This window comes from Octopus sinensis, linkage group LG15 (genome assembly GCF_006345805.1).
Source record: "Octopus sinensis linkage group LG15, ASM634580v1, whole genome shotgun sequence".
Lineage (NCBI taxonomy): Eukaryota > Metazoa > Mollusca > Cephalopoda > Octopoda > Octopodidae > Octopus > Octopus sinensis.
Genome location: NC_043011.1, coordinates 29144338 through 29168388, shown reverse-complemented (window position 1 = coordinate 29168388; position 24051 = coordinate 29144338). Strand labels below are relative to the sequence as shown.

At 36.4% G+C, this 24051-nt stretch overlaps 4 non-coding genes across 4 annotated transcripts; all 4 read left to right on the top strand.

Moving 5' to 3' along the window:
- The first annotated feature begins 8801 nt into the window (after positions 1–8801).
- Positions 8802–8965, top strand: LOC115220024. The gene has a single exon (XR_003882413.1). It is a non-coding gene; the product is annotated as a U1 spliceosomal RNA (small nuclear RNA).
- A 2684-nt stretch (positions 8966–11649) lies between these two features.
- Positions 11650–11813, top strand: LOC115220025. Its single transcript, XR_003882414.1, has one exon. It is a non-coding gene; the product is annotated as a U1 spliceosomal RNA (small nuclear RNA).
- Positions 11814–13549: 1736 nt separating this feature from the next.
- Positions 13550–13713, top strand: LOC115220022. The gene has a single exon (XR_003882412.1). It is a non-coding gene; the product is annotated as a U1 spliceosomal RNA (small nuclear RNA).
- A 9174-nt stretch (positions 13714–22887) lies between these two features.
- On the top strand, positions 22888–23051 carry LOC115220103. The gene has a single exon (XR_003882475.1). It is a non-coding gene; the product is annotated as a U1 spliceosomal RNA (small nuclear RNA).
- Positions 23052–24051: the final 1000 nt, after the last annotated feature.

Here is a 24051-nt window from a genome sequence, read left to right as displayed (position 1 = left end):
TTCTTTATGCGAATTCGTGTACTGAAACAAATCTTGTGTCTTTATTATTATTGATGTAATTATTCTCCTAAGACACAAGATTTTTTTTATATTACTTCTTTTTAACTGCTCACGAAACTTCTGTAATTTTTTTAATGTTAACAGTGTCACACAATTTTTGTCCTTGGGTATCAACTGTAATTTCCTATTTACTTACCCCTAGAAAGTATGAAAAATCGCAAATATTTCCTCTAAACTTTGCTTTTATTACATTTATTCAAACTGCCAAAAATCTGTCTCAACACATGGCTATGATGCTACCCCACAACTCCTGTTCGTGATCAGAGATGCACCTATTGTCAGCCCCTAAGGGACGTGTTCAAGCGATTAAGGTCAATCAACTGACAAGCAAATCTGTAGTATTCAGCAGAATATTAGGTATAATTACATTTCTGCTTCAGCAACTCAGAACTGGATCTGTCTGAAATGTAATGGAAAATAGGTCAGTTTCAAAACATTGGTGTCAAATAGAAAATAACTTACTAAAGAAAAAAAGTAAATATTTTGTTACACAGTGTTATTTTTCCTTTAGTTTCTCAGTTACAATAAAAATAAAAACTGTGAGTTACTTTCAAGCATCAAATCCAGCACCTCTTCTCTCTACTAACTTCAGCGTTTTACAAAAGGACAAGGTCCTGTATGTATAAATATTTCTTTTTTCATTTGCAGAGGATCAAAACTTGTTGTGTTTTTGATGTAGGTGTTGCCACAATGGATCTATGATTAAAGGCTTACCACCTGTGACTATTTTGTTTTCTATTTTCTAACATGATACCTTTTATCTTTTACTTGCTTCAGTCATTAGATTGTGGCCATGCTAGGGCATCACCCTCAAGCATTTTTTAGCTGAATGAATCGACCTCAAATACTTTTTTTTCAAAGCCTGGTACTTACCCAATCAATCTCTTTCACCAAACTGCTATGTTACAGAGACATGAATACACCAATACTGGCTGTCAAGAAGTGGTGGGGAACAAACACAGACACAAACAGGCTTCTTTCAGTTTCCATCCAACTACCAAATCCACTTGCAAGGCTTTGGTGAGACCACTTGCCCAAAGTTCAATGAGACTGAACCCTGAGCCATGTGACTGAGAAGTAAGTGTCTTACCACACAGACACACCTGCACCTATCTACAAAACCATGCCCGTGCCCAATATCTAGTCTTTCAGAATCGTATCAATCTTTGTATGTATAAAATGGTGAACAACAGCATAAAACATACTGAAAGAAAACAGATAATCTATATCTATAAAGCTGAAGTTGTCTGTGTGTGTGTGTGGTAGGTTTGGTAGCCTTCAACTAACACTATCTCCTCCTAGACCCTGCAGCACAAGTTCACCAAAATTGAGAGTATGATAGAAGAAGGCTTGCTCTTCATTCCGTAGGAGAAAAAATTCAAATCGGACCATGTTAAAACCAAAAATTATTTACATCAAAAAGGTGCTTTTTTTTTCAATGAAAATCTCTATTTTTTACGATTTTTTTATTGCTGTGTCGCCATTTTTCGGTGTATTTCAACCAGGAAAATGTTCACTTAAAGAGAATAACAAGCTACATAATGCAAAATTTTTACTTTTCAAAAATTCCAATTCTAAAAGGTCAAAAAGAATTTGTGCGATCTGCATGCTGTTACAGTCTACGATGTTCAAGTCAAGCCTTCAATGGGTATGTTTTGATTCTACAGATTGTTTTAGTTATACGTGAAGTAAAATAGTCGATTTTATTCATTTTACAGGTACAACCACGATTCATGTTGCCCACCTGTTTAGCTTCAAAATAACATTTTTGTTTTTTTTTGTAACCACAAACTGTTCTTACTAACATTTTGGATTCTCCTGTACTTTTTCTTAGTGAATACAGTTGCAGTGTTAACTTCTTAATAGATTTTCAGTACAGTTCGAAACTTGAGCTTCATTTTGATTTAAATCTACGGGTAATTTTTTTCTCCATCATGTTAATAGAAGGAATATTAACCAACAATTGAAGTCGGCATTACACATTTGCAGCACATTCAGAGCAAACTCAAGCATCGCCACACTGTACTTTTATTCATAGATTGAAACTATGTCAAAACTTTCTTAATGCCACATCAAAGTCTGCCATTTTAAGCGCAACTAAAAAAACAAACCTGAGCAATGCCGGGCTATACTGCTAGTTGTTAATAATTGAAATAACAAATACAAAAATTCACCACTTTTTTCTAAGTATTCGTGGCTTTTATTTAATAAGATGAATGTTTAGCTTACAAAATCAGTTTCATTTTTGTGAAATACCTTTACTCTAGCATTCCGTCTGTTGTGACAATAACTATGCCAGTTGATCTGTTCCTTTAACATAGTTCTCAGTGGGGATTCAGTGTGAAACAGAATGTGACAAGGATGAACTTTTTGAACTACAGGTACAACTCATTTTCACTGACTGAGTGGACTGGAGCAGCATGAAATAAAGTCTCTTAGTGAAGGACAAAACACACCTCCAGGTATCAAATTCACAGCCTTACGATCTTGAGCCGAATACCCCCAACCACTAAGCCATACACCTTCATCTTTATTTTGATAATAAATACAACTGAAACATGTAAAAGATAAAAGATACAAACCGATTTTTAACTTTTGCTTTTCTTCCACAGATAGTTTTTTGCTTGCTTTTTGTCCCTTTTTGGTCCCTTCTTTTGGTTCCTTTCCTGTTGTAAACATGCAGGTAAAAACACACGAAAAAAACAACAGCCAAAATTCTCAGGCATGGCTGTATGGTAAGCATCTGGTTTCCAAATCACGTGGCTCTAGGTTTGGTCCCACAGTATGGCCAACAAAAGCCTTGAGAGTGTATTTAGTTAATGGAAACTGAAAGAAACCCATATATATATATATATATATAGATATGCGTTACAATAAAATTAATATATCGCCGGTGTACCGTACACGCATATATTATATATATACATTAGTGTACTATACACAATAGCGGATAAATTCGTGAGATAGTTAAAAACTACAAATATTCTATAGTTTCGCCATTAGTAATAAAATAGTATTTATTTACCCAGATTCCTGTTAATGATAATACCAATAGATCCATGTGCTTCTATCGAAATGCTCTTTCTAAACTATTCAAAACACTGCGCAGACTCCGAACAAACCCGACAAAATAATTGTGTATATTTAACGGTCAGAAATTTATCGAGAGAATATGGAAACAAAGATAAATGCGATACAATAAAATTAATTATAATCGCCGGTGTACCAGTACACGCCATATATTATACATATATCATTATTCAAGGCGAAAGTGTACTAGATACACAATAGCTGGATAAATTTCGTGAGATGAGGTTTTTTACAAACTTAACTTTTCTTATACTGCAGTTTCGCCAAATTTAGTAATAAAAATAGTATTTATTACCCAGGCTGGCTCATCAGTAAGATTCCTGTAATGATGGAAAGACCATAACAATAGATCCATGTGCTTCTATATATATATATATATATATATATATATATATATATATATATATATATATATATATATATATGTATATATATATATGTATATATGTATATATATATATATATATATATATATATATGTATATATGTATATATGTATATGTCTTTGTGTCTGTGTTTGTCCCCACTACTGCTTCACAACCAGTTTATGTCTTGTTTATGTCCCTGTAACTTTGCAGTTCAGCAAAAAGAGACCAATAGAATAAGTATCAGGCTTGAACAAAAAATAAGTCTTGGGGACGATTAATTCAACTACAGGTTCTTCATAGTGATGCCCCAGCATGGCCGTAGTCTAACAACTGAAATAGGTAAAAGATAAAAAGATATACCTGAAAACAAAATTAATAAGAATAACAAATAATATAAAAAAGTTTGTATAGACGCAGGCATGGCTGTGTGGTAAGTAGCTTGCTTACCAACCACATGGTTCCAGATTCAGTCCCACTGTGTGGAACCTTGGGCAAGTGTCTTCTACTATAGCCTCAGGCTATAGTGAGTGGACTTGGTAGATGGAAACTGAAAGCAGCCCGTCATATATATGTATATATATGTATATGTATATATATATGTGTGTGTGTGTGTTTTTGTGTCTGTGTTTGTCCCCCCAACATTGCTTGACAAGCAATGCTGGTGTGTTTACACCTCCATAACTTAGCGGTTCATGAAAAATTTTATAGAATAAGTGCTAGGCTTACAAAGAATATGTCTTGGGGTCGATTTGCTCAACTAAGGGCGGTGCTCCAGCATGGCCACAGTCAAATGACTGAAACAAGTAAAAGCATAAAAGAGTAAAACAGAGCCTATTTGTATCTTAGTTCTGGGCACAAGAGGACTTTGTATTTGTAATTGCTTTTTAGAGGCTTTCACCAACATAGAGCAATTATGCAAAACAGGCAAATCTTAAAATCATATCTCACTCCAGCTACCTTACACTGATCACTCCCAACGGTAAGCCACTAGACTATAAGAAGGACTTTAAATATTTTGAACGACTGAAGTGCAGTGAACGAGATGAAACAGGCCATGAGATTGCGGCTTGTCAAAGTTCGTTGGGCATTTGTAAGGCTTCATTACATATTTTTATAAAATAGGCCAAACATGTGCACAGAACCAAAAGATTGTTTTGAGACACAAGGCCTACCTACTGAACCTGAAACCATGTGGTTGGGAAGCTAACTTCTTACCATACAGCCACACCTGCACATATTGGGTAACTAAATTTTAAAAGCTGTTTTAGATGTAATATTTTATATACATAAACAAAATTAATGGTAAATTCAGCTGTCAATGTTACTGTTGTTACCTTATTTCTCAGGTAAGTCATAGTTTCATTGACAGTGTTTGCAACTGTAGAGGCCCATGGCTTAATGTTTGGGGTATTGAACTCTTGATCATAAGGTACTGGTTTTGATTCCTGGACTGGACGACATTTTGTGTTCTTGAGTAAAACACTTTATTTCACATTTTCAAACCGAGACCAAAAAAGAAAGTATGTAACGAGAAAATCGATGTACGGTTATAATTTTAATAAAATGAGTTTTGACAACCACAACGCAAACAATGCTCAATTCAAAGAGCACAACAACGGTGACCGAGTACTTACAACACAGTATGTATACTAAGGAGTTATGTGGCAAAAATGAGTAATCTTGCGACGGACCAGCATCCCATCAAGGTGGGGAATATGTACACCATGAAATCAGGAAACCGGCCCAAATGAGTTGGTATGATTCAAGAAGCTATTTAACTTTACTAGTGTTTGCAAATGTTAGGGATGATATCAGGATTACTTAACCTTTGTTCTCCATTACAAAAGGTATAAACTCTATATACAGTTGAAATAATAGAACATTAATCAAATTCTCCTCTCACTTAACTACTCTGGTATAACTGAGTTAGAGACAAATATTAGAAATTCAGTTTAATAACGATACAGCCACTGCCTGTATCCAACATTGTTTGATACTGTGTCAGAAGAAATGAAGCGTTTATATGGGTGTAAATGTTAAGAGATTTGTATTACAAAAGATTGAGAAATGACAGGAATAGAAAGAAAAATATTGACAATATCATGTGTTCTCAGTCTGTTGTGTGTTCAAATATCAATCTCTTCTGCATATTGCATTACTAAAAAGCACCATTATTATATAAATGGATTCATCACAGTAATGCAATGAGTAAAATAATTGCCAAACTTTTGGTTAAAATAAGCAGCAAAGAAAAAACTTATTTCTTTAATTTTACTTTTCAGCACAGGAGTGGCTGTGTGGTAAGTAGCTTGCTTACCAACCACATAGTTCTGGGTTCAGTCCCACTGTGTGACACCTTGGGCAAGTGTCTTCTGCTCTAGCCTCAGGCCGACCAAAGCCTTGTGAGTGGATTTGGTAGATGGAAACTGAAAGGAGCCCACTGTATATATATATATATATATATATATATATATATATATATATATATGTATGTATGTATGTATGTATATATTTCTGTGTCTGCTTTTGTCCCCCCAACATCGCTTGACAACCGATGCTGGTGTGTTTACATCCCCGTCACTTAGCAATTCGGCAAGAGAGACTGATCGAATAAGTGCTAGGCTTACAAAGAATAAGTCCTGAGGTCGATTTGCTCAACTAAAGGCGGTGCCCCAACATGGCCGCAGTCAAATGACTGAAACAAATAAAAGAATAAAAAAAAAGCTGAATTACTTATGTTTATGTATATTTTGTGTATGTATTAAGTGTTTGTGTGTATATATATATATTTGTGTAAGTATTGTATATGTATGTGTGTATAAACATACATACACAAATATACATACATGCACATAAATACATACTTACACTTATACACACAGATATACATACACACATAACACATATATGCACAAAATGCATAAACATAGTACTTACAAAATATATTGGGCTGTCCGGAAAGTTTGTGCCGATTTTTAAAGGAAAGAAAAAGGTCGATAAATACTTGCCATTACATTTTTAATCAACCAAATATGAACCATTTTGTTGCACAATGCGTCTCCATCTTTCCTTTAACTTGAAAATACCCTCTTCCCAGAACTGAGGTGGTTTCATGGCAAAGAATTCATCAAGGTATCTTTTTACGTCATCCAAGGAATTGAAATTTTTATCATTAAGACTATTCTGCAGAGACCTGAATAAGTGGAAATCTGAAGGAGCAATATCTGGTGAATATGGAGGGTGGGGTAACACATCCCAACCAAGCTGCAGCAATTTTTGTCTGGTTCCCAAAGTATCAAGTGCCAAAAATGGACTTTCTTATCTTCCATTTTAAAGGGTTACAGAATTAACACAGGTTATAGGAACATAAATCTTCTTCCACGAAAAGACAGCTTAAACTGTGCTCTAAATGGAGGTGTAGTCAAATCCTGTTTTATGGACTCAACCATGTTCTAAAATAAGTCGAAAGGTAAGCTACTATAAATCGGCAAAACTTTCCGGACAACCCAATGCATGTACACAAACACATATTACATAAACATAAGTGACTCAGCTTCATTTGCTCTTCATAGACATACTATGCCTTTATGGAGTCAGGATGATCCTGGGATTGAAAATCTGCCCTTCATTTGGTTCTTGAACATACGGAATTGGAATCTGATTTAAAAGCATTTGGGTTGCTATTTCTAGCAGTAAAGCTTGGCTGATTCAGATGACATCAGAGATCAAGGGGCAAATAAATGACATTTTCTTCGTAAATTATACGTTGAGATAAGAACTTTGGGATGAATCAGCCAACTGTTGGAATTCAACTTGGGACTGGAACAATAGAATGACTGCATTACAGAATTAATTCTCGTCCATCCTTAACCTCTGATCAAACACCACCAGGGCATATAGTCATTATAGATGTATTATTATTCCTTTATTGCCCACAGGGGGCTAAAGCTAGAGGGGACAAACACGGACAGACAAAGGGTTTAAGTCGATTACATCAACTCTAGTACATAACTGGTACTTATTTAATCGACCCTGAAAGGATGAAAGGCAAAGTCAACCTTGGCAGAATTTGAAATCAGAATGCAATGGCAGACGAAATGCCGCTAAGCATTTCGCCCAGTGTGCTAACGATTCTGGCAGCTCGCCTATAGATGTATTATAATCATGTTATTTAGCTCTCTTTAGTTTTGAGCCACAGGCCCAATTAGCTCTCTGCAGTGGTTAGTTTAAATGTCCCACCGGAGTGTGGCTTTTAAGCTAGTAACCTATAAGTTATGGGCTCAGTACACGTCCACTACACCATGCTGCTCTGCCTATTAACTTCACTGATTCAGTTTAAATCGGTGATTATCAACCAATTTTTTGCTTATGGTCCCTGTTGATTCCTATTTTACTCAGGAAGCAGGGACTGTCATAGTCATTCGATGTATAAAAATTCCTACTATATTTTTATGATTAAATATTATTAGGAATTGTATAAAAAAATATATATGTTATGTATTATAGAAATATAACCAGTTTCTTGCTCATAAATTTTAACAACAAAACTTGTATGGACCCCAGTTAAGACCCAGTGGTTTAAATTATGAATTATAACATGGCATACCAAAATCCCTTTCTAACTCAGATTTCTACCCCACCCACCCTTCTGTTGCCATCTCTACCCTTATCATTTCTCTTTTTCTCTATGCTTTCATCAATTTTCTGATAGTTATTGACCTATCAAGTCAATCAGGACTATGATGAAAAATATTCCATACTTGACAAAACCTAGTTATATCTGTGTCTAAAATTATATTACCAAATGTCTTTATTTTTCTAAAAAGAAAACAAAATCATTGTGTATATAAAATAATAATGAAATTATTGTATACAGTGCTCAGGTGCACCACAACTTGTCAGGAAGATTTGGTTGTTATATCTAGCTTGTCTAGCGACCTTGTAATGACTTTTTCGTTGACTCGTTTTGTAGTAGTAAATGTATTACAGTAAATATTTTTATCAGTAAACTTACAAATAAAACTGGAATTATCTCCCTTGTTTGTTTGCCGTTACTGTTGGATTAAACAAGACTATAATTTCTAAATTTTATAATATTTCAAGAAATTAAAGCATTATCTTACTAAACCATTGAATTAGAAATAATGAGTTGTAGTAGTTGAGTTATAATATATATAATGAAATTTGCTGAGAAATTAATATTTCAAGGTAATATTAGAGGCAATATCAGTGAAGTTACAATGCAAATATCGTTTATATGAGATTTGTGAGCGCCAAAAAAACATACTTACCTGGCACAGGAGTAAACCATGATCATCTAGGTGGTTCTCCCAAAGTGAGGCCCTTCCATTGCACTCCGGTTGGGTTGACCTTTGCGATCGCCCCAAATGTGGGCGACTCGGGTGCGCTATTTCTAAGTGTGGGGTCTGCGTTCGCGCTCACCCCGTCATATCAATCAAAAATAGACGTAAATGAGGAAATGTTCTCATCTTTCAGTTAAATGTCTTTTTTCAGTCTCTCTCACCCGTAATTCAAAGAGTAGAAACTTTTTTGCCCTCACTTAAATACCCCTACTACACTCACATGTTCGTTATCGCTTCTGGTTGTCGTACTGATAAGTGCTAATCCCAGCCACATGCCACATCAGTAGCGAAGTTTGTGTTTTATCCATCTGCACTTCTAATCATGACTTTGTGCTACAGAATTTCGACGTTCACAGATCGCACCCCGCCCCATGATCTCGAGAACCACTCAATGTACAAAACTGACTAAATATTGTTTTGCACCGAGATTGATTTCGTGTTTTCACGTCTTCCCAAACGGTCTCGTTAATAATCTTTCGGTATAAGTCTCATTACTCAGAATTTTTAAGCCAGCTGATTTCTCGACACTTTACAGAAACGAAATATTTATTCAAGTTTGCTTCCCAAACCGAGTTCAGTCCCACTATGTGCACCTAGGGCTTCTAACATAGCCCCGGGCAATCAAACATTACCAAGGTTGAGAACATTTACTGGACGGAAATTGTGTTTATCTACAAACACCGCTGACAACCGGTGGTGGTAGGTACTGGCGTTGATTTGTTCGACTAAAATCTTTAATTCAGTGCTCCAGCATGGCCGCAGACCAATGACTAAAATACGGAAAGGATGAAGAGAATTTTGTTTTCAGCAATGATTTCCATGTACTAGTGATTTTCGAATACTAACACACATTCGGCCACTGCGTGGTACCTTGGGCGAGTGTTTTCTAGTATAGCCCCGGGCTGACCAAAGCCTTATGACTGGATTTGGTAGAGGGAGCTTAAAGAAGCGCGTCACACTCATATATTTGTCTCTCTCGATCACATAATTTCCAGTTTCTGTTGCAACTCCCTTTCTCTCTCGCTCTCTACTTACATCTGTGTATGTATGGACGTATGTGTGTATAAGCACGCGTGCACACACATTTTTCAACGCTATCTAAAATGGAAAGAAAATTGAAACTTTTCGTTTCATGAAATTTTTCTTAAAAAAAAAAAAAATTACGAATGAATATTCATTCTTCTCTGTTAAATATTTATAACTTACTTTCTCCACAGTAATAAATGCTATGTATCTGTACCTATCTGCCTTTTTTAAAGCATTCGCTAGACAAAACTTGCCTCTCTACTCTCACTTTCCTTTTCAAGTGATACGTGAAAAAGTTGATGAGAGATTGACCAGAGAGGAAAGTGTTTGTCTCCAATCCGCGTCTGAAAGGATTGAAGACAAACACTTTCCTCTCTGGTCAATCTCTCATCAACTTCTTCAAGTATCACTTGAAAAGGAAAGTGAGAGTAGACAGGCAAGTTTTGTCTAGCAAATGTTTTAAAAAAAGATGGGTGAATGTAGCAAGGATGGCATGTATGAATGACGAAACCACCTTGAGCATAATCCTATTGACCCGGAAATTTAAAACAGAGGGTTACTCACTTGCAAACAAATGTGGTAACATGTAACAATATGGTCTTTTCCGTAGGCTTTTCTTCTCACGGATAAACCTTATCAGCTTCCCCCTTTACACTTTACATTATGACACTGTGATACACGATCCCTATTGATCGGTTTTTTCCCATTTTTTTTTTTTCTTTGTTTTCTTTTCCTTTTTTGTTTTTTTTTTTCTTCTTTTCCTTTTACGATCCCTTTTGATCGAAAACCTACCCCACTTCTTTTTTTTTCCCCCAAAAAAAGAAAAGCTCTACTTTGTAATCTGTCCTGTCTGTGTGCAGCCCTGTGTGGCTAATAAAGAAACATATCTATCTGTCTGTCTGTCTGTCTGTCTGTGATTTTCGTGTTCGTCTGTAAACTTGTCTGAATGTCTTCGTAGGGAGAGAAATCGAGGTAAAAACCATCTTGTTCACACATCGTCGGGTGTATATATTGTACATGTGTGTATATACATACATGCACAAATACACACACATAAACACTATATTACTTACATATAAATATACATACACGCAAACACATAATACATAAACAGTATTTACACACACATACATAAACAGTTCTTACACACATACATAAATGTACAAAGAATGCATAAACATAGTACTTATACAAATATACACACACACACAAACACAATACACCCACAAAGCGTGCGCGAGCGCGTGTGTATGTGTGTGTGTGTGTGAATGCTGTATTTCTCACCCACTAACGCTTGACAACCGGCGCTGGTTTGTTTTCATCTTTGTAAAAGAAATAGAAATCATTGTGTGTAATTTGAGGAAGATTTCGTTGTTATATCTAGCATGCCTAACGATCATGTAAGATGCTCTTTTGTTGGTTCGTTTTGTGTAGTAAATGTATTACAATAAATATCTTTATCGGTAAACTTACAAATAAAACTGGAATTGTCTCCCTTGTTCATTTGCCGTTACTATTGGATTAAACAAGACTATAATTTCTAAATTTTATAATATTTCAAGAAATTAAAGCATTATCTTACTAAACCATTGAATTAGAAATAATGAGTTGTAGTAGTTGAGTTATAATATATATAATGAAATTTGCTGAGAAATTAATATTTCAAGGTAATATTAGAGGCAATATCAGTGAAGTTACAATGCAAATATCGTTTATATGAGATTAGTGAACGCCTAAAAAACATACTTACCTGGCACAGGAGTAAACCATGATCATCGAGGTGGTTCTCCCAAAGTGAGGCCCTTCCATTGCACTCCGGTTGGGTTGACCTTTGCGATCGCCCCAAATGTGGGCGACTCGGGTGCGCTATTTCTAAGTGTGGGGTCTGCGTTCGCGCTCACCCCGTCATATCAATCAAAAATAGACGTAAATGAGGAAATTTTCTCATGTTCCAGTTAAATGTTTTGTTTCAGTCGCTCTCACCCGTAGTTCAAAGAGTTGTCTAGTATAAACTTTTTTCTTCTCACTTAAATGCTCCCGCTACAATCACATGTTCGTTATCGCTTTGTTTGTCGTACTGATAAGTGCTAATCCCACCCACGCGCCACATCAGCAGCGAAGTTTGTTTTTTATCCATCTGCACTACTAAGCATGACTTTGTGCTACAGAATTTCGACGTTCACATTTACTAGACAAAACTTGCCTCTCTACTCTCACTTTCCTTTTCAAGTGATACTTGAAGAAATTGATAAGAGATTGACCAGAGAGGAAAGTGTTTGTCTCCAATCCGCGTCTGAAAGGATTGAAGACAAACACTTTCCTCTCTGGTCAATCTCTCATCAACTTCTTCAAGTATCACTTGAAAAGGAAAGTGAGAGTAGAGAGGCAAGTTCTGTCTAGCAAATGTTTTAAAAAAAGATGGGTGAATGTAGCAAGGATGGCACGTATGGATGACGAAACCACCTTGAGCATAATCCTATGAACCCGGAAATTTAAAACAAATGTGGTAACATGTAACAATATTGACCGAGGTTACCGTGGTCTTTTCCGTAGGCTTTCTTCCCACGGATAAACCTTATCTGCTTTCCCTTTACACATTACATTATGACACTGTAATACACGATCCCTATTGATCGTTTTTTTCCCCTTTTTCTTTTTTTCTTTGTTTTCTTTTCCTTTTTTGGTTTTTTTTTTCTTCTTTCCCTTTTACGATCCCTTTTGATCGAAAACCTACCCCACTTCTTTTTCGTTCCCCCCCCCCAAAAAAGCAAAGCTCTACTTTGTAATCTGTCCTGTCTGTGTGCAGCCCTGTGTGGCTAATAAAGAAACATATCTGTCTGTCTGTGTATCTGTGATTTTCGTGTTCGTCTGTAAACTTGTCTGAATATCTTAGTAGGGAGAGAAATCGAGGTAAAAACCATCTTGTTCACACATCGTCGATTGTATATATTGTACATGCGTGTATGCACAAATACACACACATAAACACATACATTACTTACATATAAATATACATACACGCAAACACATAATACATAAACAGTATTTACACATATACACACACACATAAATGTACAAAGAATGCATAAACGTAGTACTTATACAAATATACAAACACACAAACACAATACATCCACAAAGCGTGCGCGCGCGCGCGTGTGTGTGTGTGAATGTTGTATTTCTCACCCACTACCGCTTGACAACCGGCGTTGGTTTGTTTTCGTCTTTGTAAAAAATAGAAATCATTGGGTGTAATTTGAGGAAGATTTCGTTGTTATATCTAGCATGCCTAACGATCAGGTAAGATGCTCTTTTGTTGGTTTGTTTTGTGTAGTAAATGTATTACAGTAAATATCTTTATCAATAAACTTACAAATAAAACTGGAATTGTCTCCCTTGTTCATTTGCCGTTACTGTTGGATTAAACAAGGCTATAATTTCTAAGTTTTATAATATTTCAAGAAATTAAAGCATTATCTTACTAAACCATTGAATTAGAAATAATGAGTTGTAGTAGTTGAGCTATAATATATATGATGATATTTAGAGAGAAATTAATATTTCAAGGTAATATTAGAGGCAATATCAGTGAAGTTACAATGCAAATATCGTTTATATGAGATTTGTGAACGCCTATAAAATATACTTACCTGGCACAGGAGTAAACCATGATCATCTAGGTGGTTCTCCCAAAGTGAGGCCCTTCCATTGCACTCCGGTTGGGTTGACCTTTGCGATCGCCCCAAATGTGGGCGACTCGGGTGCGCTATTTCTAAGTGTGGGGTCTGCGTTCGCGCTCACCCCGTCGTATAATCGAAAAATAGACTATCGGAACATTTCCGCCTGGCGGAATGTTCTAGGCTTTACTTTTTTTAAATTTCAATACAGTCTTTGAAATGAAAAGAAGCATCTCTTCGTGTGAATTTAATTCTTTTTCTCCTCACCATTCCAATCCTGGCCGATTTTGGCACTTCAAGAATTTGAAAGGAGCCTGTTTGGTTCATATATATGTATGAATCTAGTCCTCTTAGCTTCGTTTTTCCTTGGGGCTGGCCAGATTGGAGCAATCTCGAGTATATCCAGCCGAAATTGCAAACATAATCTGGAACTCGACTGAGGAAAGAAGACTCTGGATGTTTTGTTGTCCCTTTTTTTGTATCACTTAACTGGATGTTTTGCGTTCTTGTCCCATTTTTTTATTATAAATATACAAGATAAGTATTTTCAGAGGAAAAGGTCTGCGATTTAAGTGAGATTTGGCTGTTGTTTTTAGCATATCCCAAGACCACCATCCTCGTTTACACTCTCACAGTTATTTATGTCTTTTTCAATATTTTTCTCTCATTAAACACGCGCGGTCTATTGGTGGGATATAAGCAACAATAATGTGGTGTTATGAGCCTTGCTGTGTTGTAGGGAAGGATCGGAGGTGAGGGAGTAGGCATGCCCTGTCGGAAGTGAGGTCTGTGGAAACCACTGGAAGTTCCGTGGTGGATATGCGGCATTCAGTGAAGCACGAGAGTCAGTCGACGGCGAACAGCACATCAGAGTGGACGTGTGAGATGGTAGAGTAACGGATAGCACACAAGGACGTGGAGTGAACATTGGAGATCGTGACAAGACGAGGATGTTGAAAGTGACCCTTTCTCCGGACCGACAGGTAAGACTACGGTAATTCTCTTTTCGCTTCTGACTTTTTTCTTCCTTTACAACACAAGCTATTTCGGCTCAAAGGAGAAAAAAAAAGTGATTGGTTTGGTCCGTGTTTCGAATGAGACGTTTAGGCCATTTTGTGTGGGGGAGATATTACCGCTTGACTGCAAAATATTAAGTTGGTGGCAAGACTCCAAGATACAGATGATCTAGCGAGTTTTATACCGTTGTACCACGATGGATAGGCGTTGGCGCTACACCTGAAAATGGAAGAGAAGGGCCAGTTGAGCGCAGAAAAAATAGAAGGCCGGCTGATGGAGGTTTTCACAGAAGGACCATTTATGGCATATGGTCGACTGGGGAAAACAAAGTGGAGGGGCGAACAGGTCGATGTGTTTGCCAACGAAATCAGGAGATTGCCTATACTCGTGAGATATAGAGATGGCACGTTAAAACAATCCGTAAAATTAGCCTTTGTGACTGGATTTCCTGGCCATGTGTCGGTCGAGCTGCAAAAGCTGCCGAACATTCACTCTATGTCAATGGGAGAGGTTATCTCTCGGGCTAGGGCCATTGTCTCATGTTTAGAAGTCAGTAAGACCCCTTAGTGAGGGTTTAACCCCAAAAATTTAGTCGTTTTTTCCTAAGATAAGATTAATACAATTGCACTCTTCGAAGCTGTAGAGTAACCCGAGGATACAAGATGAGTGTTATTTGTAATTCAATAGTACAACAGTGAGAGAGTTTGCTTTGAGATATACTTAGATTGTGATTTCTGCAATGTGGTGCATAAATTGTCAAGTAAAGGGGAGGCATCTTTGCCTCCACTGATTCAGTTGCAAAGTGTTATTTTGAGTAAAGTTATTTGGTTGCAAGCCTCCTTTGAGTTTTTTTTTTTTTATCACTGAGTCAGAGATAGTCCTCAGATAGTAACATTGTTTTCAAAGGCTTTCCAGATAAGTGATTGGTCATTCATAGAGATTTATAGACTGCAATTTATTCCGTTCAGTTACCTATCGACATAGTGATCATTGGCAAAACCCACAGGTGACACTTTCATTTCCCCTTAGCCCTCACATCACACAGTTGTTAATGTTTAGTTTGAGTTGGGTCACGCCCTTCCAATTACTATAGATCTGTAATGCATCTTATGGCTGCGCCGGTCACCTATACGGTGAGGAATCCTACATTGGGGAGTGGTAACGACTAGGGTAGGGTAGCTGACTGCTTATGGGGATCATTCGTCTTTTGGTTTCCCGTAGCTTTGCTCTTTCACAAACCCAGTGAACATTCATATATTTCCGATTTCAAAGAAATTTGAGCAATAGATATAAACACAAGTTTTAAAAGATTCTCAACAATTCAACTTCTCTAGTTGACTTTAAGGACCCCTTAATAGAGGCCTTAACTCACACATTTTAGAGCTTCATGTGCTCCATGTGCTCCATTTTTCAGGGGCAAAAACCTTTGAATGGGTTTTATAAGATTTGGATTTTGGAATCTGGACATAAAGATGAGTAATATGGGATAAATATGTCATGATTAGAATTTTTGTTAGGATGTGTAAACCAGGAAAGAACCCTCATTAAAATTCTTAATCTCCAGTTTTGATGAAATTCGAATCAAGTATTCCAGTTCATTAGTGAAAATATAAAAGTAAAGTCTAATTCTTCAATTGAGTTGTGTGTGTGTGTGTGTGTGTCTCTGTGTGTGTGTCTGTGTGTGTGTGTGTGTGTGTGTGTGTGTGTGTGTGTGTGTGTGTGTGTGTGTGTGTCTTTATTTACCTCGTAACTTGGCGACTCAGCAAAACTCCAGAATGCTTGAGGTTATCTCCCTTAGACTTTAAATGATTCAAGGAAGATAAAAATCGTAAATATCTGAATTACTTCGTTTCTCTACCTGGGTTGCAAGATTCTTGATGCGAATTCGTGTACTGAAACAAATCTTGTGTCTTTATTATTATTGGTGTAATTATTCTCCTAAAACACAAGATATTTTTTTTTATATTACTTCTTTTTAACTGCTCACGAAACTTCTTGAATTTTTTTAATGATTACAGTGTCACACAATTTTTGTCCTTAGGTATCAACTGTAATTTCCTATTTACTTAACCCCTAGAAAGTATGAAAAATAGCAAATATTTCCTCTAAACTTTGCTTTTATTACATTTATTAAAGCCGCCAAAAATTCGTCTCAACACATGGCTATGATGCTACCCCACAACTCCTGCTCGTGATCAGAGATGCACCTATTGTCAGCCCCTAAGGGACGTGCTCAAGCGATTAAGGTCAATCAACTGACAAGCAAATCTGTAGTATTCAGCAGAATATCTTTATATATAAAAGTCAAGTTGTGTGTCTGTCTCCTACGATTTAGATTCCTAACTACTCCCACATTTTGCGGTGCAGTTTAACCAAAACCGGGTATCTTATAGTCGTGTTTCATATCGAGCACTTCTGGGTATTAGCACGCGTCTACGATGAGTCTAAGATTTAAAAAAAATTTACCATCATTGTTTTCTTTTTTAATGCATTTTTCGCTATTATATATGGGAAGTAACTCTCTAAAAATGTCAACGATTTAAAAAAAATTTACTATCATTTTTTTTCCATTTTTAATGCATTTTTTTGCTATCTTTTGACTATAACTCTCTAAAAATGCTTATATAGTTATTTCCCTTACAAACCCGAGCAACGCCGGGCGATACTGCTAGTTAGGTATAATTACATTTCTGCTTCAGCAATTCAGCACTGGATCTGTCTGAAATGTAATGGAAAATAGGTCAGTTTCAAAACATTGGTGTCAAATAGAAAATAACTTACTAAAGAAAAAAAGTAAATATTTTGTTACACAGTGTTATTTTTCCTTTAGTTACTCAGTTACAATTAAAATTAAAACTGTGAGTTACTTTTTGCTTTTCTTCCACAGATAATTTTTTGCTTGCTTTTTGATCCTTTTTGGTTCCTTCTTTTGGTTCCTATCCTGTTGTATATATATATATGTGTGTGTGTGTGTGTGTGTTTTTGTGTCTGTGTTTGTCCCGCCAACATCGCTTGACAACCAATGCTGGTGTGTTTACATCTCCATAACTTAGTGGTTCAGCAAAAACCGATAGAATAAGTACTAGGCTTACAAAGAATAAGTCTTGGAGTCGATTTGCTCAACTAAGGGCGGTGCTCCAGCATGGCCACAGTCAAATGACTGAAACAAGTAAAAGAGTAAAAGAGAGCCTATTTGTACCTTAGTTCTGGGCACAAGAGGACTTTGTATTTGTAATTGCTTTTTAGAGGCTTTCACCAACATAGAGCAATTATGCAAAACAGGCAAATCTTAAAATCATATCTCACTCCAGCTACCTTACACTGATCACTCAAACGGTAAACCACTATACTATAAGAACGACTTTAAATATTTTGAACAACTGAAGTGCAGTGAACGAGACGAAACAGGCCATGAGATTGCGGCTTGTCAAAGTTTGTTGGGCATTTGTAAGGCTTCAGTCGATCAGGAAGTCAGTGTAACATAGTATTAGGACTAAGATTGGACAATGTAACAAACAAGTAAAATCTGTCGTAATGTATGGTTCAAAATGCAGATGAATGCTAAAAGTAAACATGAGTAGCCTCAATGAGTAACCGCAAGGCGGCGAGCTGGCAGAAATGTTAGTGATATTTCGTCTTCTGTTACGTTCTGAGTTCAAATTCCTCCGAGGTCAACTTTACCTTTCATCCTTCCGGGGTCGATAAATTAAGTACCAGTTATGCACTGAGGTCGATGCAATCGACTTAATCTCTTTGTCTGTTCTTGTTTGACCAAACAAAGTCTTAAACGAGAAACTGTATAGCGAAAGTGGTTGCATTAACGTGCTCCTTGAAATAAGCCGCTGGCCGGTTAAATGGCTGAGGTACTCGCTCAGAAGGAATCTGGACAAGATACCAAAATAAACATTAAGATGGATACTAACTGTAAAATGAAAGATGGATGACCAAAGAATAGGTAGTCTAGGACAGTTGAGGGTAAGCTGTGAGAAATCTTCATGGCTCTTGTTAAATGGCATCAAATCGACCAAACCTTGTTTCTAAGTTGGGAAAAAATATGTTACATTTCAAAAATGCAAATTACATTATGTGATAATGTTGAATCTAGAAAAAACATAATCACAGGAAATAAAAATCAAGAAAAAGTTACATAATGACTGATCTAATTTTGTACCCACCACCCAAAAAACACCTCCTTTTTATTTATTTATTTTTTTTTTTTTTACTACACAACCCCCATTTTCGGCTGCAGAGAATACGAATCTGCAAAAAAATTTCTCAAAATTTTTTTTGTCGAATTATGCAGAAAAATATGAAGGTTATGATTCTGAAAAAAATTTCCAAAAATTTTTCTACTTGGGGTTAAGGTTAGGATTAGGGCTTTAGGGTTAGGGTTAGAGTTAGGGTTAGAGTTTTAGGGTTAGGGTTTTAGGTTTATAGTTTTAGGGTTAGGGCTAGGGTTAGGGTTTGGGTTTTAGGGTTAGATTTTTAAGGTTAGGATTTTAGGGTCAGGGTTAGGGTTTCAGGGTGAGGGTTACAGTTAAGGTTTTAGGGTTAGTATGTGTGTGTCTACTGTATTACCATAAGAGCTATTAATAGTTCATTGCAGTGAGACATAAGTTTAGGCAGATTTTTATAAAATAGGCCAAATATGTGCACAGAACCTAAAGATTGTTTTGAGACACAAGGCCTACCTAACTTCTTACCATACAGCCACACCTGCACATATTGGGTAACTAAATTTTAAAAGCTGTTTTAGAAGTAATATTTTATATACATAAACAAAATTAATGGTAAATTCAGCTGTCAATGTTACTGTTGTTACCTTATTTCTCAGGTAAGTCATAGTTTCATTGACAGTGTTTGCAATTGTAGAGGCCCATGGCTTAATGTTTTGGGTATTGGACTCTTGATCATAAGGTACTGGTTTTGATTCCTGGACTGGACGACATTTTGTGTTTTTGAGTAAAACACTTTATTTCACATTGCTGGCAAAAATGAGTAACCTTGCGACGGACCAGCATCCCATCCAGGTGGGGAATATGTACACCATGAAATCAGGAAACCGGCCCGATTGAGTTGGTATGATTCAAGGAGCTAACTAACTTTAATAGTGTTTGCAAATGTTAGGGATGATATCAGGATTACTTAACCTTTGTTCTCCATTACAAAAGGTATAAACTCTATATACAGTTGAAATAATAGAACATAATTCAAATTCTCCTCTCACTTAACTACTCTGGTATTACTGAGTTAGAGACAAATATTAGAAATTCAGTTTAATAACGATACAGCCACTGCCTGTATCCAACATTGTTTGATACTGTGTCAGAAGAAATGAAGCGTTTATATGGGTGTAAATGTTAAGAGATTTGTATTACAAAAGATTGAGAAATGACAGGAATAGAAAGAAAAATATTGACAATATCATGTGTTCTCAGTCTGTTGTGTGTTCAAATATCAATCTCCTCTGGATATTGCATTACTAAAAAGCACCATTATTATATAAATGGATTCATCACAGTAATGCAATGAGTAAAATAATTGGCAATCTTTTGGTTAAAATAAGCAGCAAAGAAAAAAATTATTTCTTCAATTTTACTTTTCAGCACAGGAGTGGCTGTGTGGTAAGTAGCTTGCTTACCAACCACATAGTTCTGGGTTCAGTCCCACTGTGTGACACCTTGGGCAAGTGTCTTCTGCTCTAGCCTCAGGCCGACCAAAGCCTTGTGAGTGGATTTGGTAGATGGAAACTGAAAGGAGCCCACTGTATATATATATATATATATGTATGTATGTATGTATATATTTCTGTGTCTGCTTTTGTCCCCCCAACATCGCTTGACAACCGATGCTGGTGTGTTTACATCCCCGTCACTTAGCAATTCGGCAAGAGAGACTGATCGAATAAGTGCTAGGCTTACAAAGAATAAGTCCTGAGGTCGATTTGCTCAACTAAAGGCGGTGCCCCAACATGGCCGCAGTCAAATGACTGAAACAAATAAAAGAATAAAAAAAAAGCTGAATTACTTATGTTTATGTATATTTTGTGTATGTATTAAGTGTTTGTGTGTATATATATAGATTTGTGTAAGTATTGTATATGTATGTGTGTATAAACATACATACACAAATATACATACATGCACATAAATACATACTTACACTTATACACACAGATATACATACACACATAAACACATATATGCACAAAAATGCATAAACATAGTACTTACAAAAATATATTGGGCTGTCCGGAAAGTTTGTGCCAATTTTTAAAGGAAAGAAAAAGGTCAATAAATATTTGCCATTACATTTTTAATCAACCAAATATGAACCATTTTGTTGCACAATGCGTCTCCATCTTTCCTTTAACTTGAAAATACCCTCTTCCCAGAACTGAGGTGGTTTCATGGCAAAGAATTCATCAAGGTATCTTTTTACGTCATCCAAGGAATTGAAATTTTTATCATTAAGACTATTCTGCAGAGACCTGAATAAGTGGAAATCTGAAGGAGCAATATCTGGTGAATATGGAGGGTGGGGTAACACATCCCAACCGAGCTGCAGCAATTTTTGTCTGGTTCCCAAAGTATCAAGTGCTGAAAATGGACTTTCTTATCTTCCATTTTAAAGGGTTACAGAATTAACACAGGTTATAGGAACATAAATCTTCTTCCACGAAAAGACAGCTTAAACTGTGCTCTAAATGGAGGTGTAGTCAAATCCTGTTTTATGGACTCAACCATGTTCTAAAATAAGTCGAAAGGTAAGCTACTATAAATCGGCACAAACTTTCCGGACAACCCAATACATGTACACAAACACATAATACATGCACAAACATTACGTAAACATAAGTGACTCAGCTTCATTTGCTCTTCATAGACATATTATGCCTTTATGGAATCAGGATGATCCCGGGATTGAAAATCTATCCTTCATTTGGTTCTTGAACATACAGAATTGGAATCTGATTTAAAAGCATTTGTGTTGCTATTTCTAGCAGGTAAAGCTTGGCTGATTCAGATGACATCAGAGATCAAGGGGCATATAAATGACATTTTCTTCGTAAATTATATGTTGAGATAAGAACTTTGGGATGAATCAGTCAACAGTTGGAATTCAACTTGGGACTGGAACAATAGAATGACTGCATTACAAAATTAATTCTCGTCCATCCTTAACCTCTGATCAAACACCACCATGGCATATAGTCATTATAGATGTATTATTATTCCTTTATTGCCCACAGGGGCCTAAACATAGAGGGGACAAACAAGGACAGACAAAGGGTTTAAGTCGATTACATCAACTCCAGTACATAACTGGTACTTATTTAATTGACCCTGAAAGGATGAAAGGCAAAGTCAACCTTGGCAGAATTCGAAATCAAAATCCACCGGCAGACGAAATGCCGCTAAGATGTATTATAATCATGTTATTTAGCTCTCTTTAGTTTTGAGCCGCAGGCCCAATTAGCCCTCTACGGTGGTTAGTTTAAATGTCCAACCGGAGTGTGGCTTTTAAGCTAGTAACCTATAAGTTATGGGCTCAGTACACGTCCACTGCACCATGCTGCTCTGCCTATTAGCTTCACTGATTCAGTTTAAATCGGTGTTAAGACCCATTGGTTTAAATTATGAATTATAACATGGCATATCAAAATCCCTTTCTAACTCCGCTTTCTACCCCCACCCCAACCCACCCTTCTGTTGCCATCTCTACCCTTATCATTTCTCTTTTTCTCTATGCTTTCATCAATTTTCTGATAGTTATTGACCTATCAAGTCAATCAGAACTATGATGAAACATATTCCATACTTGACAATACCTTTTTATCTGTGTCTAAAATTATATTACCAAATGTCTTTATTTTTCTAAAATGAAAAAAATCATTGTGTATATTGTAAGGAAGATTTGGTTGTTATATCTAGCTTGTCTAGCGACCTTGTAATGACTTTTTCGTTGTCTCGTTTTGTAGTAGTAAATGTATTACAGTAAATATTTTTATCGGTAAACTTACAAATAAAACTGGAATTATCTCCCTTGTTCACTTGCCAGTACCGTTAATTTAAATAAGATTATAATTTCAAAAATATATTAACAGATTATAGCATTAAATTAAAACACCATTTAATTAGAAATAATGAGTTATATTAAGGTGGTCTATAATGTATGTGACGAAATTAGTTAAAGAATTAATATTTTAAGGTAATATTAGAGGCAATATCAGTGAAGTTACAATGCAAATATCGTTTATATGAGATTTGTGAACGCCTATAAAACATACTTACCTGGCACAGGAGTAAACCATGATCATCTAGGTGGTTCTCCCAAAGTGAGGCCCTTCCATTGCACTCCGGTTGGGTTGACCTTTGCGATCGCCCCAAATGTGGGCGACTCGGGTGCGCTATTTCTAAGTGTGGGGTCTGCGTTCGCGCTCACCCCGTCATATCAATCAAAAATAGACGTAAATGAGGAAATTTTCTCATGTTCCAGTTAAATGTTTTGTTTCAGTCGCTCTCACCCGTAGTTCAAAGAGTTGTCTAGTATAAACTTTTTTCTTCTCACTTAAATGCTCCCGCTACAATCACATGTTCGTTATCGCATTTGTTTGTCGTACTGATAAGTGCTAATCCCACCCACGCGCCACATCAGCAGCGAAGTTTGTTTTTTATCCATCTGCACTACTAAGCATGACTTTGTGCTACAGAATTTCGACGTTCACATTTACTAGACAAAACTTGCCTCTCTACTCTCACTTTCCTTTTCAAGTGATACTTGAAGAAATTGATAAGAGATTGACCAGAGAGGAAAGTGTTTGTCTCCAATCCGCGTCTGAAAGGATTGAAGACAAACACTTTCCTCTCTGGTCAATCTCTCATCAACTTCTTCAAGTATCACTTGAAAAGGAAAGTGAGAGTAGAGAGGCAAGTTCTGTCTAGCAAATGTTTTAAAAAAAGATGGGTGAATGTAGCAAGGATGGCACGTATGGATGACGAAACCACCTTGAGCATAATCCTATGAACCCGGAAATTTAAAACAAATGTGGTAACATGTAACAATATTGACCGAGGTTACCGTGGTCTTTTCCGTAGGCTTTCTTCCCACGGATAAACCTTATCTGCTTTCCCTTTACACATTACATTATGACACTGTAATACACGATCCCTATTGATCGTTTTTTTCCCCTTTTTCTTTTTTTCTTTTTTTCTTTCCTTTTTTGGTTTTTTTTTTCTTCTTTCCCTTTTACGATCCCTTTTGATCGAAAACCTACCCCACTTCTTTTTCGTTCCCCCCCCCCAAAAAGCAAAGCTCTACTTTGTAATCTGTCCTGTCTGTGTGCAGCCCTGTGTGGCTAATAAAGAAACATATCTGTCTGTCTGTGTATCTGTGATTTTCGTGTTCGTCTGTAAACTTGTCTGAATATCTTAGTAGGGAGAGAAATCG